Source organism: Thermobia domestica, chromosome 16, assembly GCF_964235325.1.
Source record: "Thermobia domestica chromosome 16, izTheDome1.hap1.1, whole genome shotgun sequence".
NCBI lineage: Eukaryota > Metazoa > Arthropoda > Insecta > Zygentoma > Lepismatidae > Thermobia > Thermobia domestica.
In genome coordinates, this window is record NC_137469.1 from 149,231,809 (window position 1) to 149,247,333 (window position 15,525).

Below are 15,525 nucleotides of genomic sequence, written 5' to 3' on the forward strand. Positions count from 1 at the left end.
AAATATGATCGGGAGAGTCAATTTTACCATGCAGTAATTTCTGTAAAAAACAAAAGATCTGTACGTTCTCTCCGTTGTTTCAAAGCGTGTATATTAAAGTTTTGTTCTATGTGTGAATATGACTCATATTTTAGATGCATGCCAGTTTTTCTATAAGCAATTAATTTCAAAAACTTTGATTGTATTCTTTCAATCATATATATGTGTTTTAGTGTTTTTGGTGACCAAGACAGAGTCGCATATTCTATCACAAAAAGAAGTAGAGTTTCATTAGTGTAGCATCGTTTTGAAACATTTTACCTATTCAGATTTCTGAATGCATTATTAGTACTTGTTTCAACATGATAAGTAAAACAACTTAGAATCAAATAGCCCTCCTCGTTCTTTAATTAAGTTAGGTGTCTCTAAAATAGTTTCTGCAATATTTAGTGCTCTTTTCTTTGTAGGTAAAGGAAAGAGTTTTGCATTTATTCACGTTCAATTTAATCTTGTTGTCACACCAGTTCTTAATATTGCGTAAGTATATTTTCAGTTTTACACAGTCTTCATGCGAATTAATTTCGGAGAATATTTTAAGATCGTCCGCGAATAGAAGAGTGTTAGAATAATTTATGTAAGACGGTAGGTGATTTGTGACTAATAGAAATAAGAGTGGACCAAGATTTGAATCATCAGGGTCCCAAATACAACATCTATATCAACAACTCGTCTTAAAGGCAAGTGACCGATCCCAGAGTTAGTTGTTTCCGGTAATCCACTTCGATACATTATAAATATTTAATACAGTTTCCAGGATAAGGTGTTTTTAGCGATTACACATACGCAACATGTAACTATATCAATCAATTCGTCTTGACGAAAGAAAACGATTAATGCCAAAATTAGTAACTTCCTGTTACCATTTTCAATACACGATACCTAAAACAACTTACGGGAGTGACGTGTTCCCAGTGAGTGTACACATGCAACATATATGTTATTCAACTTTTGTTGACAAAAGAAAATGTTCGGTGTCGGAATTATTCACTTTCGGTCAACCATCTTCGGTTTGCACACATGCAGCATATATATTACTAAACTCGTCTTTACGAAAGAAAGTGTTCGGTGATGCTATTCCGGTCACTTCCGGTGGGCCAGCTCTATACGGTACATATTACTTTTTCCGAGTGTGAAGACGAGTTAATTGATATATATATATATTGGATGTGTGCAATCGCTGGAAACATACAACCGCCGGAATCTCTAAAAGAGTGTATTAGATGCCGAATACTGGAAGCAATTAGACGGAATTGACCGATTCTGTATCGATCGCTTTTTTTTTTTCGCAAAGAAGAGTTAAATGATACATATGGTGCTTGTGTGCAATCCTTGGAAAGACCTTACTCCCCGAACTGTATTAGATACCGTGTACCGGAAATGGTTGACCGGAAAGATTAAATTTGGTTACCGATCGCTTTCTTTTGCCAAGCCGAGTGGAGTGATATATATACGTTCAGTCGTAAGAAATTCCCCACAACTGAAAACTGTATTTGGAACTGTGTACCGGAAGTGAATCAATAAAGGTGGTCAATTCTGGTACCGATCGCTTTCTTTCGTTAAGATGAGTTGAGTGATATGATGTGTTAACTGTGTAAACTCTTTGGAAATTGTGCACACCTGGAAACTATTAGGTAAGGTTTGCCGGAAATAACCAATTCCGTACGTTTTCTTTTTTCCGTCAACGCGTGTTGATTGATATATATTTTGCATGTAAGCAATCACTAGAAACATCATACCCCCGAAAGCTGTATTATTCCGTTAATAATAATAATAATAATAATGCTTGTTTGAAGACAAATTGATTCAGGAAGCATTAAATTCGTGTGGTTTTCCAAATTAATATGTGTCCTATTTCGCAGTGTTATAAAACAAGGAAAGTAAAGTAATCTATTTTTTGTCATGAAATGTACTTTTGTAAAATCTTGTTAGTATCTATTTTCGTTTATAAAGTAGACAATATGTAAGAAACAGTTTGAACGCTTTCCAGCATGAGTGTTCTTTCCTAGAAAAATAATGGTTGCTTAGTACTTTACGGATACGATGGATCCCAAAGAATTAGAATAAGTATGACTAAACTAATTGGATCGAAGCTCCTCTTTATTCTTTTCAGACGTTCAGTTATCCAGATAGTCCTCCATGAAGAAAGAAAAATTGTTAAGGAAATTTGTTATGGTGATCCGAGCTCGCGCGCTACGTGTTGTAAGGGGTTGTAAGTTCCGATCGGAAGTACTATTGAAAAACAATCACCGAAAAATAGGATCTCCGAGATGCGTGAACTGTTCTTTATGTAATTCAACATGGTGATTCGAGAGGGCATCGAAGTCTCGTAAGTCGTCGATGTCCAGATCGTACATACCGTTGTGGAATAATAATCGAAAACGTGATTCACATAGACAACATTGGAAAAGCAATTAGCGCACGAATCCTCGTTGTAAACAAGTTGAAATAGAATTTTCAGGATTACTAATATGTTATGTCCGTTTTCGGTTTGTTCTGCCAACAAAATTTTTCAAAGCGAAGCGAGCATAGTGAGTGTAGATTATCTTTAATCAACTTAGGAGTTCATTTGACCGGATACTCCTCCGAAATGCCCGAACCGTTTTTAAGCAAGTTTGACATACTGATTTGAGAATGTCTGAAGAGGCCATGTAACGATTAGACATACCATTGAGGAATAATCACCGAAAAACTGGTGTAATGAATAAAGATCGATCGCGTCGTTCTAAATTTGCAATTATTATATACCTAGTACTTAATAGTTTTACAAAATATATGAAAACCGTTAGTCAAATTTGTAGCGCATGTGGTCCCGGGTTCAATTTCTAGTACAACTTATCTCCGACGTTGACCTGCATAGTGTAAATAAAATAGGGAAATGCGTGAATAAATAAGTACGATCCGAAGTTCACAATTACAGGTATTTTAGTTTATGTAATAAATAACATCAAATTTCTGATTTAGTAAAATTGCAATTAAATTATATACACAAGGTGATTACAATTAAATGCCGCTATTCACGGTGATCCAACTCGAGCTGTAATCAACGTATTACATTGAAATTTTGTTAACATGCTAATGAGACGATGCGGAAGCGAGTTATGCTGAAAAAAATATTAGTGCCACTTTCTGCCACTAGGGGAGAATGTGGTGGTGTACAGGTAATACGCACGTAGAAATGGCCCTGAATGTAAGGATAAGACGATAATCTAGGTCGAAGAGGTCAAACATTTGAGATAAATGTAATATAACTAATGTGAATGACAGATGATTGTAACAAATGCTGCAAAGGGAACAACTTTACAAACAATGTGAGGGTAACAAAAGGTAACAAAACATGAAACTATTTCCATTTAATTGTAACAAAATATGCAATGGGATTAACTTTATTAACATTAACAGTCACAGTAATAAATTTACAGAACATGACCCATATGGCCACCAGACATATCGACGACATGTTGCATCCGCAAATTGGGGTACACAATAGTTGGTCGCAGCAGTTTCGGCGAAATTGTTGCGACATATCGCTTTATGCTGTCCATGAAATCCGTCAGCGACGTTTCCCTACTAAAGCCGAGTTTTAGATATCCCCACAGCCAGGTGTCACACGGATTCAGATAGGAAGTTCTTGCTGGCCACGGATCTGGAAAACCTCAGACAATATTGCGATCAGCAGCAAAGATTTCAAGAAGCAGATTTTTCATGTAGCAATCTATATGCGGTGTTGCCAAGTCTTGCATGAAAACAGTCGTCTTGAAACAGTTTCATGCCTATAATGTAGGAATCACATGTCGCACTAAAGGATCGTATATCGTGCTGATATCACGGTACAGGTGACAACACCTTGGGGCGTTATCTTCTAAAAGAAAAACGAGCCAGTAATAAAAGTTCCTGTTAATGAGCACCACGCAGTTACGTACGCAGACTGTAATGGCTGTTCCTGCAGAACGTACTTACTATCTGAGCCCCATACCTGACAGTTTTAAGTGTTCATTGCCCCTTCTAATGTAGAATGCGTCTCAACAGTCCACAGGATACCTCACGGCCACAAATTATCCACGCCAAACACCGAAAGGGAAACTCAAGACATTGCGGCAGATCTTGGAGTTTCAGTTGTACTGTGTGAATCCTGTAAGGATACCAGTGTAAAATAACCTCAAGAAATTTAATCTCTCTCGACTATCGGATAGCAAAATCCGGGCAATGGTAGTGGAATATGGACCACATGCTGCGTATTTGACAGCAGCCACAGCAACCTCGTCACCAACCTCCGTTGGAATGGGTCGTCTTTGTCTTCCGCAGCCACATGAAACTCACCCGTTGTCTCGAATTTCAGTGCCATGTTCTTTAAGCTATTTTTTGATAAGTGTCCTCTTCTCGTTCCTTTTAAAAGCCAATATTCCCTCTGTTACACTGTAATTGTTCCAGTTATGATAACTCAATTTTACTAATAGTTCATGGTCTCTTTTATCAGTGGCCATGCTCCTTCTCACGCAATCGTGAGCATTAAGTGTGAGCTGACGTGTTTTACGGCCCGAACAGCGCTATATTTTGATCTTTCCTCGTTTCCTCGTTTTAAATCTATCCTGAAAGGACATCGTCACATAGCAATTGAAGACGTGAAAACAGCTTGTGAAATGGCTTTAAACGCACTTTCTGAACAGGCTTTCCAAGATGCCTTCGCAAATCTTTTTGACAAAAAATGTATCGAAGCAGGAGGACAATATTGTGAAGATCGTTTTATGTATAAGTGTTATTATTATTATTATTATTATTATTATTATTATTATTATTATTATTATTATTATTCCGAAACTAAATGGTTTTTTTAATATTTGTAGATTTAGTGATATTATTTTCCGGATAGACATTGTATTTCTCATTTCTGAAAATTTTCAAGTTTCTTTAAATTAGCACCGCCTATATTGTCTTTGGTGTAAAATGTTTAGAAATCCTTAACAAATGAAAATATTATGTCAACATTTGTGAACAAATTATCATCAACATGACATGCTAATTATACACCTCATATATACATTCGGATGTATACGTACATGTATAAACAGAATGTTTATTTAACGATAAATCTGATTATTGTGATATTTGAATCATATTTTTGGATCAAAAGATCCAATATATTTCAATCAAAAATATTCTTGTACGCCTTATATCTGGAGAATTACTAATAAGGTGGCCAAACCCAGACTATCACTTAACTCATTATGATTCACTTATTCCGTAAAGATAAGGAAACTCGATTTAGGAGACGTTCAAAAATTTTGTGGCTCCCTGATACAAAACTCCAATAGAGTTCAATCAAAAATTTTCTTCTATGCCTTATATCTGAAGATGTACATATAATGTAGCCAAGCCCAAACTATCACTTAATTCAGTATGATGTGTTTATTCCATAAAAGATAGAACACTCGATTCACGGACCGTTCAAAAATTTTGAGGCCCCTGATTGAAAAACTAGTTATTGGTCAAGATCGCAATCTTTTGATGTATTTTTGTGATCAATCCCAAGATTCTTGTCTGTAGTTTTATCGTAGATACCATTACTACGGTTAAGAATTATGAAAACGTCCGGTCTGATTTTGAGCAGCGAGGCTATATGAGACAGACCTAGAGTTTAACGTGGAATTCGAGTCACATGAACTCCCGCAATCGAATCCGGGTCTCCATGCCAAAGGCGCTTATGCTAACTGATTAACCATGAGAAACTGCAGAGAATGTCAAATGCATATTATATTGAATTGTCAATGACATTCAAATATAATCTTGTTTACTTTCCTTTACTGCGGAATTTCCTCGTGGCTAAGAGATAAACGTACGCACCTATGTCATGAGAGACCCATGTTCGATTTCCGGCAGTAGCTCATGTGGTTCGAAATCTCACGTAAAGCCGTAGGTTCAAATCTCATGTAGCCTCGCTGCCGAAAAAGGTGCTTAACTCAAATCAAAAATATTTTAGAGGGGATACTCGTATATTTTCATTATTGCTAATATTATCATTTCGAATATAACTTCCTTTTCATCCTCTCAAATTCAATGGGAAGTTAACCTACAGTGCAATTCGAATTCTAACAGAATTCTTCCACAAAGAACATAAGAATCTGAATTGGGTAGTATTTTCCTCTTTTTCTGTTGCATATTTTTCAAATGTTTCTAGTTTTCAATTTATACAAGTATTGTTATTGGCGATTACAAATTTGAAAAAAGTTTTCTTGTAATGCTGTAGTTTTCATGCAATTTTAAACTAGTAAAATTTCCAAAAAAGCTTCAGTAATTTATTTATTTGTAATGTAATCTAAGTGATCCTGTTATTGCTCTCACCAGTGAATAACAGCAATATAATAATAATAATAATAATAATAATAATAATAATAATAATAATAATAATAATAATAATAATAATAATAATAATAATAAGAATAAGAATAAGAATAATAATGCCAACAATGGTTAAAGTAATTTATTGACGTTAATTAGGAAGAAACTATGTTTTTCATTATCAAATGCATCTGCTTTGCCACACAGTGTTTATTATTATTTTCTCAAAAGAGAATTCACGAGAAAAACTAAATCGTACAATAAAGATGAATGGATTGACAGGAACTAAGAAAGGTTTTTCCTATTTTTTAAAAAGATTCGTCTGTATATGACCTTAACACCCTCTCTTTTTCTAGTCTTCCAATTACAGCATTGGTTCTTCAAGGACATATAAATGTGTAATTAAGCCTAATGTCTTATGCTACATAAACTTTACAGTGAAAAACAGAATATGACATCATTAATGAGGGTATCTATTTTTTAAAAAAATCTCCTTGGCCACCAAAAAAAAAAAAAATCCGCAACGGATCAGCATGGTTTACTTTTTATTTTCGAAAATTTTCCAATTCCCTCAAGGTGGCCCAGTCGAATTTCTCTTTTTAAAAAATTCTACTTTAGCTTCCCTTTATATTTTATATGAACAATCATAAACGAACGATATGTTTCGTTTATTTTCGATTTCCGAAAATGGGTTCTGCCAGATTCATGCATATGCCATTTTTTGTATGAATTGTTTATAAATCGTCAACAATCGCGAACAAACGATGAACAGACGATCTGCATAATTTATTTTCGATTTTCGAAAAAAGGTTCTGCAAAATTCACGCACGTGCTATTTTTATTTTTTCGTACAAATTGTTTATAAATCGTGAACAAACGAAAAGTTTATGTGAACAATTGTGAACAAACGATGAACAAACGATCTACATAGTTTATTTTCGATTTCCGAAAATGGGTTCTGCAGCATGAACTTGGCACCGTCCATTTTGTTTTTCGTATAAATTGTCTATGAATCGTGAACAAACGAAAGTTTTGTGTACAATATTGAACAAACGATGAACAAACAATTTGCATGGTTTATTATCGATTACAGATATTTTTCAGGTACGTGAAGTTTGCACCGTCCATCTTGTTTTGGTATAAATTGTTTATAAATCATGACCAAACGAAAATCTTATGTGAACAATCGTGAACAGACCATAAACAAACGATCTGGATGTTTTTTTTCGGTTTCTGATATTTTTCAGGTACGTGAAGTTGGCAGCCCATTTTGTTTTTCGTATAAATTGTTTATAAATCGTGACCAAACGAAAATCTTATGTGAACAATCGTGAACAGACCATAAACAAACGATCTTGATGGTTTATTTTCGGTTTCTGATATTTTTCAGGTACGTGAAGTTTGCACAGCCCATTTTCTTTTTCGTATAAATTGTTTATAAATCGTGAACAAATGAAAATTTTATGTTAGCAATCGTGAACAAACGATGGACAAAGAATCTGCACGGTTTATTTTGGATTTCCGATATTTTTCAGGTGCGTGAAGTTGGCACCGCCCATCTTGTTTTGAAAACGAACAAACCGTAAGGAAACGATCTGCATGGTTTATTTCCGATTTCCGATATTTTTCAGGTACGTCAAGGTGCACTGTCCATTTTGTTTTTCGTATAAATTGTTTATAAAATATGAAGAAACGAAAATTTTATGTGAACATTCGTGAACGAACGATGAAGAAATGATCTGGATGGTTTATTTTAGATTTCCGAAAATGAGTTCTGTTGCGTGAACTTGACTCCGCCCATTTTGTTTTTCATATAAATTGTTTATAAAACATGAAGAATCGAAATTTTTATGTGAACAATCGTGAACGAACGATGAATAAACGATCTGAATGGTTTATTTTCGATTTCCGATATTTTTCAGGTACTAGAAGTTGGCACCGCCCATGTTGTTTTTCATATAAATTGTTTGTAAATCGTGAACAAACGAAAAGATGATGTGAACAATCGCGAACAAACATTCTACAAGGTTTATTTTCGATTCCCGAAAATGGGTTCTGCTGCGTGAAGTTGGCACCGCCAATTTTGTTTTTCCTTTAAATTGTTTATAAATCGTAAACAAATGAAAATTGTATGTGAACAATCGGGAAAATCGATGACCAAACGGTCTACAAGGTTTATTTTCGTTTTCCGAAAATGGGTTCTGTTGCTTGAAGTTGCACCGCCCACTTTGTTTTTCGTATAAATTGTTTATAAGTGGTGAACAAACGAAAAGTTTATGTGAACAATCGTGAACAAACAATGAACAAACGATCTGGATGGTTTATTTTAGATTTCTGATATTTTTCAGGTACTAGAAGTTGGCACCGCCCATGTTGTTTTTCATATAAATTGTTTATAAATCGTGAACAAACGAAAAGTTTATGTGAACAATCGCGAACAAACGTTCTACAAGGTTTATTTTCGATTCCCGAAAATGGGTTCTGCTGCGTGAAGTTGGCACCGCCCATTTTGTTTTTCCTTTAAATTGTTTATAAATGGTAAACAAATGAAAATTTTATGTCAACAATCGTGAAAAACGATGAACAAACGATCTACAAGGTTTATTTTCGTTTTCCGAAAATGGGTTCTGCTGCTTGAAGTTGCACCGCCCACTTTGTTTTTCGTATAAATTGTTTATAAGTGGTGAACAAACGAAAAGTTTATGTGAACAATCGTGAACAAACAATGAACAAACGATCTGGATGGTTTATTTTAGATTTCTGATATTTTTCAGGTACTAGAAGTTGGCACCGCCCATGTTGTTTTTCATATAAATTTTTTATAAATCGTGAGCAAACGAAAAGTTTATGTGAACAATCGTGAACAGACCATAAACAAACGATCTACAAGGTTTATTTTCGATTTCCGAAATTGGGTTCTGAAGCGTGAAGTTGGCACCGTCCATTTTGTTTTTCGTTTAAATTGTTTATAAATCTTAAACAAACGAAAATTTTACCTGGACAATCGTGAACAAACAATCAACAAACGATCTGCGTGGTTTATTTTAGATTTCTGATATTTTTCAGGCACTAGAAGTTGGCACCGTCCATTTTGTTTTTCGTATAAATTGTTTATAAGTTGTGAACAAACGAAAATTTTGTGAGCAATTGTGAACAAACGATCTACAAGGTTTATTTTCGATTTCCGAAAATGGGTTCTGCCGCTTGAAGTTGGCACCGCCCATTTTGTTTTTCGTTTAAATTGTTTATAAATCTAAACAAACAAAAATTTATGTGAGCAATCGTGAACAAACGATCTGCATGGTTTATTTTAGATTTCCGATAGTTTTCAGGTACGTGAACTTGGCAACGCCCATTTTTTTTCGTATAAATTGTTTATAAATCGTGAACAAACAAAAATTGTGTGAACAATCGTGAACAAACGATGAACAAACGATCTACTAAGTTTATTTTCGATTTCCGAAAATGGGTTCTGCCAGGTTCACGGACATATAAGAATTATTGAAATCATCAACTCAGTTTAAAAAATAATGTTGCACATATTCAGACACCTTGAGTAAACATGTATATCCTTATTGTCATTGCAAAAGCTACCAATAAATGCACGATTAGCTTCCCTTCCTTCCTGGTACATTTCCTTCCGCGTAGCCAAAAACTTCTGTCTTTCATTGTACGCATGATTCATTGTTCCTATCAAACAAAACGACAGAGGATATATTTTCAGGGGATAATCGTTATGAAGATTAGCTAAATGCAACTTCGAGAGAGCAGGTATATGATATCATTGGAGACGGTTTTTCTCCACACATTTTGAACTATAGTTCTGAGGATTCATCGAAACAGAAGCAGTTTTGCAGAACACCTGATTCATTATGCGGAGATGAAGAACAATGTTCATCGTAGATTTGATTCAAGGACCCTGGCAGTTTGACAGGATTTGGTTCCAGATGTCAACCGAATTCAATTTCTCCAGTTTACGAACTGAGAGTGGAAGACGCAAGAAATATGCCATTCGTCATTCCAGACCACAAGGACGACGTCAATTATTCAGAAACCATTCAGGCTAGTGCTCATCCTTTATTACCATTATCTATACCTATCTTATTTAACCTCATCTTTGAAAGTAGTCTGTTTTTGAATCATTTGAATTTCATTTACGCTCAAATATAACATATAACAGTTAAGTTCCGTGCAGGACATCAGTTTCCAACCCCATGTTTTACATCCTCACAGCTCTCTTCTTTCTTACATCTTGTTTTTTTTAACAGCTCTCAGGCAAATGAAATTCTTTGTTATGCTTATTGCTATAAATTTCACTAAGCATTCAGGTAAGAGTTTTTCGGTTTTTATTTTCGTAGATAGCAATATTCTTTTTTATGTATTCCCCATTCTTGTGTTGTAATAGTTAAGAAACTATTACGTCAATTTCTAAAAGACAAATGCTTTAGTTTATTTCACTGTTTCCTGTTGATGTTTCTAAACGCAAGAGGATAATTACATCTCATGCTCATACAAATTCAAAGAGATTACTGCTATTAACGTATTGTCATTATTTTTATTCCTCTCTTTATTAAGAGTAAGTGCAATCCTCCAGAACAGAACTATTTCAAAAGAATGTAGCTATTCTGGTTATCAATTTCATTTATACTTCTATTCCTATACAGAGATAACACAGCATTCCGCTAGTTTACTGTTTCTTTAAAGAAGTCACGTAATGACTCTTAACTTTGGTTCAGGCGAACTATAGATTTTGATGTGATGCGAAACCTTTTATTTTTTATTTTTTTTATTTTTTTACGTTTCCCACTTGCACTCAAGGAACAAAAAGAGACAGAGCGTGAGTAAGAATCAATCAGCTAGCGTTAAGATTTTTACACTACCTTGGTATCCAATACTGAATAAGTGACGATGATAGAAGAAGAAAAGTGATCAATTTGTTTCGAGGGACATACGCACATCACTCCGGCATCGTTGGTTCGATCCGTGTCCATACTTTGTTAGACTTTACATAGCTGACTTGGTCTTTGAGTTTTACTTATAATTTCGTCTAACATATATCTATTCTATTAATATGAATAGCTTCGCGTAAATGACCTTTTCTTTCCTACTTTTGTCGTTCTATAAATAAAATGACTGTTTTTCGTTGGAAACTAAACTTGTGACTTTAAGGTCTATAGCGTAAGGTGGTGACGACGACAACACACTGGAAGTTGTTCATAAAAGATCAATAAAGGCTATTCACAAGCTTGTTGTCCACGATTTGTGCTGCAAAGTATGAAAATACTCGTTCGCGTTACTATGCATGTCAAAGTGAAATGTTGTGTTTTTATGTAATTTGTTTTTCTCATATGACTGGATAATTAGAAAAACTTCTATTACGTTATAGAAAATAAAATCTTATTGTTTCATCGTTAATCGAATTGAGGACCCCATGATCACCAGTACAAGTTATCTATTACATGTTGTTATTGTTTTTAACAATGGAAACGACACATTGAGTGACTTGTACGAGGGAACAAAAGCACTTTACATCGAATCTTTCTCACTGTTTTGTTTTTATTGTTCACTCTTTGTCTTTTTTGGTACAACGAATGAAACTCAAATAAAGTTTTACCTACGGGTCCAAGAACATTATTTTGACTGATCATGAATCAACGGATAAAATTATCTGGCATAATGTATAGTATTTTATTTTCATACCATCGATATCAACAAGGGGCAGACGATACTATCTCGCGTAAAACATGCATTTAGCTTTTTGACACATACTTCCCCACAAGATTTCTCCAAAAGGATTGTCCTAACAGAAAGGGTTGGCTACTTTAACCTTTATTCGGAAAGCAAAAATTTTCAGTGTTTATTTATTTTTTTTTTTAATTCAAATATTTATTAGTTCTCTTCCTCTCTGATTTTCATTTCATGACGACAACGATCAAGTTTGGAAACGTCATTTCTACTCGAGGTGTTATAGACGCTGGTCTAGTAAAAGTACCATCTTGCTTGAGTCCACTCTACTTTAAAATAATACTTTAAAATTTAATTTGTTCTTAGAAATTGAGTGATAAATTCTCTGTCGTCAAATTTCTCCGTATAGAGATGAGATGAAAGAATGATCCACACATTAACCGAGAGAAAGAAAGACTGGAGATGGACCTTATTGAAATACTATTCATATTGATAATTGTTTATGTGTTAGTTTATTTTTGGTTATTCTTCCTTATGAAATTACAGTTCTCTATTACTTAGAATATTGCAAGAATTAATGAATGTTATGTTACGGTGTTCCAGAAGTGAAAACTCGTATTCTTTTGATATCGTATATTCTTCTAATGACATGATTGTTTTATTAAGTGGAGATTAAATTACTCACACTCATGTTATGCTCTCAAAAATGTTTTTACTATTTGACATATTTTTTGTGGACAGAATGGCTTTCACATAATAAACTCTCACACACTGCACGTCTTGTTTTTACTTTCTAGATATTGTCCATTTGTTTTTTTAATGAATTTCTATTGTATTTTTCGAACACTCTGGAAACCAACAATATAACATCGGAAAATATTTTTGTTTAATTTATGTGTAACACATAATAATAATAATAATAATAATAATAATAATAATAATAATAATAATAATAATAATAATAATAATTTCTGGAAAAATGAATAATATGATAGTTTCTGGATAAATAATTTTCGCCAAACAAACATGGGAATCGAAGCATCCCCCGCACGGCGTGATTATATATTCATAAAGATTCAGTAGGAATACTAAAACTGAATCTAACGCTAAAACGAATAATGTAAAACATCCAGAGAGTTTACAACATACTGTATTCTGTGAAACAAAATGAAAGTTTGAAGAACATTGAGTTTTTCTTGGTATATCTAAGGTATGATAAGATTACTTTGTAACTTTCTCATATTTACTTTGTAACTTTCTCTGAAGATACTAAACGGTGTCTTCTTTAAGATTTACTCATTGCAGAGTCATGGATTTTATTCTACTTGTTTAGTAGTTTGTTACACTGCATCTTTCGAACAAACTAGAGCACTCATGGAAGGCTTTACGTAGTTCCCAACCAAGGTTTTACGTACTCACTGCATTGTTGGTTGTCTAATGTTGAACGATGTGAAAGATTGGAAGTGTGAACACACCTTTGTTTGCGGTAATACACAGAAAGACGAAAAAAGTTCATGGACCATGGACCTTGGTACATTTACGGAGCGGTATAAAAGTGGCAGCTTAAATTTTTTAAGTACTTTTCTTGAATTTCTATTGATAGCATTAGTGGATCAAACAATTGACATTATACAGTTTCTAAATTCTACAATTGTTCCGTTTGATACTTTTCTTTGTTGTGAGTACGTGTGTTAGCAGAAATAAAACTTTACTGAATTTTATTAAAATTGATGTAGTAATTCTTTGAAGATTACTAATTATACCTTTATTGTAATTGAACTCGGTCAAGAAGAAGTCATGTTCCGTGAATATAAATATATTTGGATATACTGTTACCGTCCGCACGTAGGCCACGAAAGACGTGAGATCGCTTTCGCGGCAGAACTTTTGTGGTACTTATCCCACAAAAGTCCACGTAACGTTGCAGCTAGTGCTCTCAAGCGGGTCGGGTTGTCGGGTCGGGTCAGCTCCGGTCGGGTTGTCGGGTCAGGTCAATCGGGTCACCTCGGGTCGGGTTGTCAGGTCGGGTCAGTCGGGTCAGTTCACTGGTTGAGCTAGGTTAAGTTAGGTTGAGCTTAACCCTCGAGTAGTCGCGCCGCGGTCAAAAGCACCGCAGCGAAATTATTTTCGATCGTGTGTCCATTCTGTTTGCCCGACAGACTTCTCCGTCTAGCTAATCTTCCCCCTCACCTTCCCGAACATTCCTGCTCAATCACTCCCTTATCCGTTGTTTAGTTTAACTACTAGTGATTGTTTAGTGATTCTGCGGTGCTTTCCACCGCGCGCGACTAACCGTGTAATGTTTTTTTCTCAGTGTTTCGCTCTGCACGTGACCTTTGCTTTGGAGATGTTTTAAGCTTTATAAACATAAATATTATTTTAATGGACGGAAGAGAGGTCGACAGAGTTAATAAACTGATACCAAGTATGAAAGAAGGGCAAATTAGAAATGAACAGCTTAAAATACGGAGGGAAATGTTAGTAATGGACTAATTGGATAAATCAGCCGAGATGATCTCGTGGAAGCTTTGTCTGAGGAAAATCATAACAAATATATATGGAGCAGGAGAGGACGAAATAAGCGACGACGAAGTGTAGAAGAGTGTAAATTTGAAGATAACCTAAAATAATTCAATGTAGTGCTCTATAGGTGAAGTTTCAAAATAACAGGGCTGTAAAATAATTGAATGTAAATTTGATTTGATTTCATTTTAGCTCCCTTTCCAGCATTAAGGCTATCTAAGACGTGGACCTACTGCTTAACGAGGGATCTGAACCACATGAGGTCCCACCGGGAATCGAATCCGGAAGTCCCACGCCAAAGGCGTGTATGCTAACCGCTTAGCTACGAGTGAGCTCTATTTCAATATTAAATGCGCTGTGAAGCTTTGTTTTTGTGTTATGTTTATATAGTATATTTTTAACTAGTTTACTATTGTATTTCTAATTTTAGACGAACCAGAGTTGACAAAAACAAAAGATCGTCATCAGATTTAGAATTTTCAATAAAACCAGTGCGTAGCTATCTATCTAAAGAAATATGTAACGAAAAAAACATTTTATTCCAAATGAGAAATAAAAAAGGGCATGTCTAATTGTAGGTTTCTCTAATAGTTATTACTGTAAAACTTATTATAATAATAAAAATGTTATTCCCTCTTAATCAGAAAATGTACAAAATTACGTTTCTAATACAAGAAAAATGTTTGAAACGATATTTGCATCACATTATGTTCGTGCGGTCCTTTTGACCGCGCGCGACTACTCGCGTTACTTTTTCAGCGCGACTTCTCGAGGGTTAAACTCGGCTGGAGTCGAAAGTGCTGTTTTTCACTAGCTGCCTAATTAAAAATAGCAATTTTCAATTGATTTTATAGAAACCATAAATCTATTTTGAACACTTGCAGCTAGTGTTTTTATGGTAAATGCTGTACAGTTGATTTTACCAATCGACTGTAATATTAATAT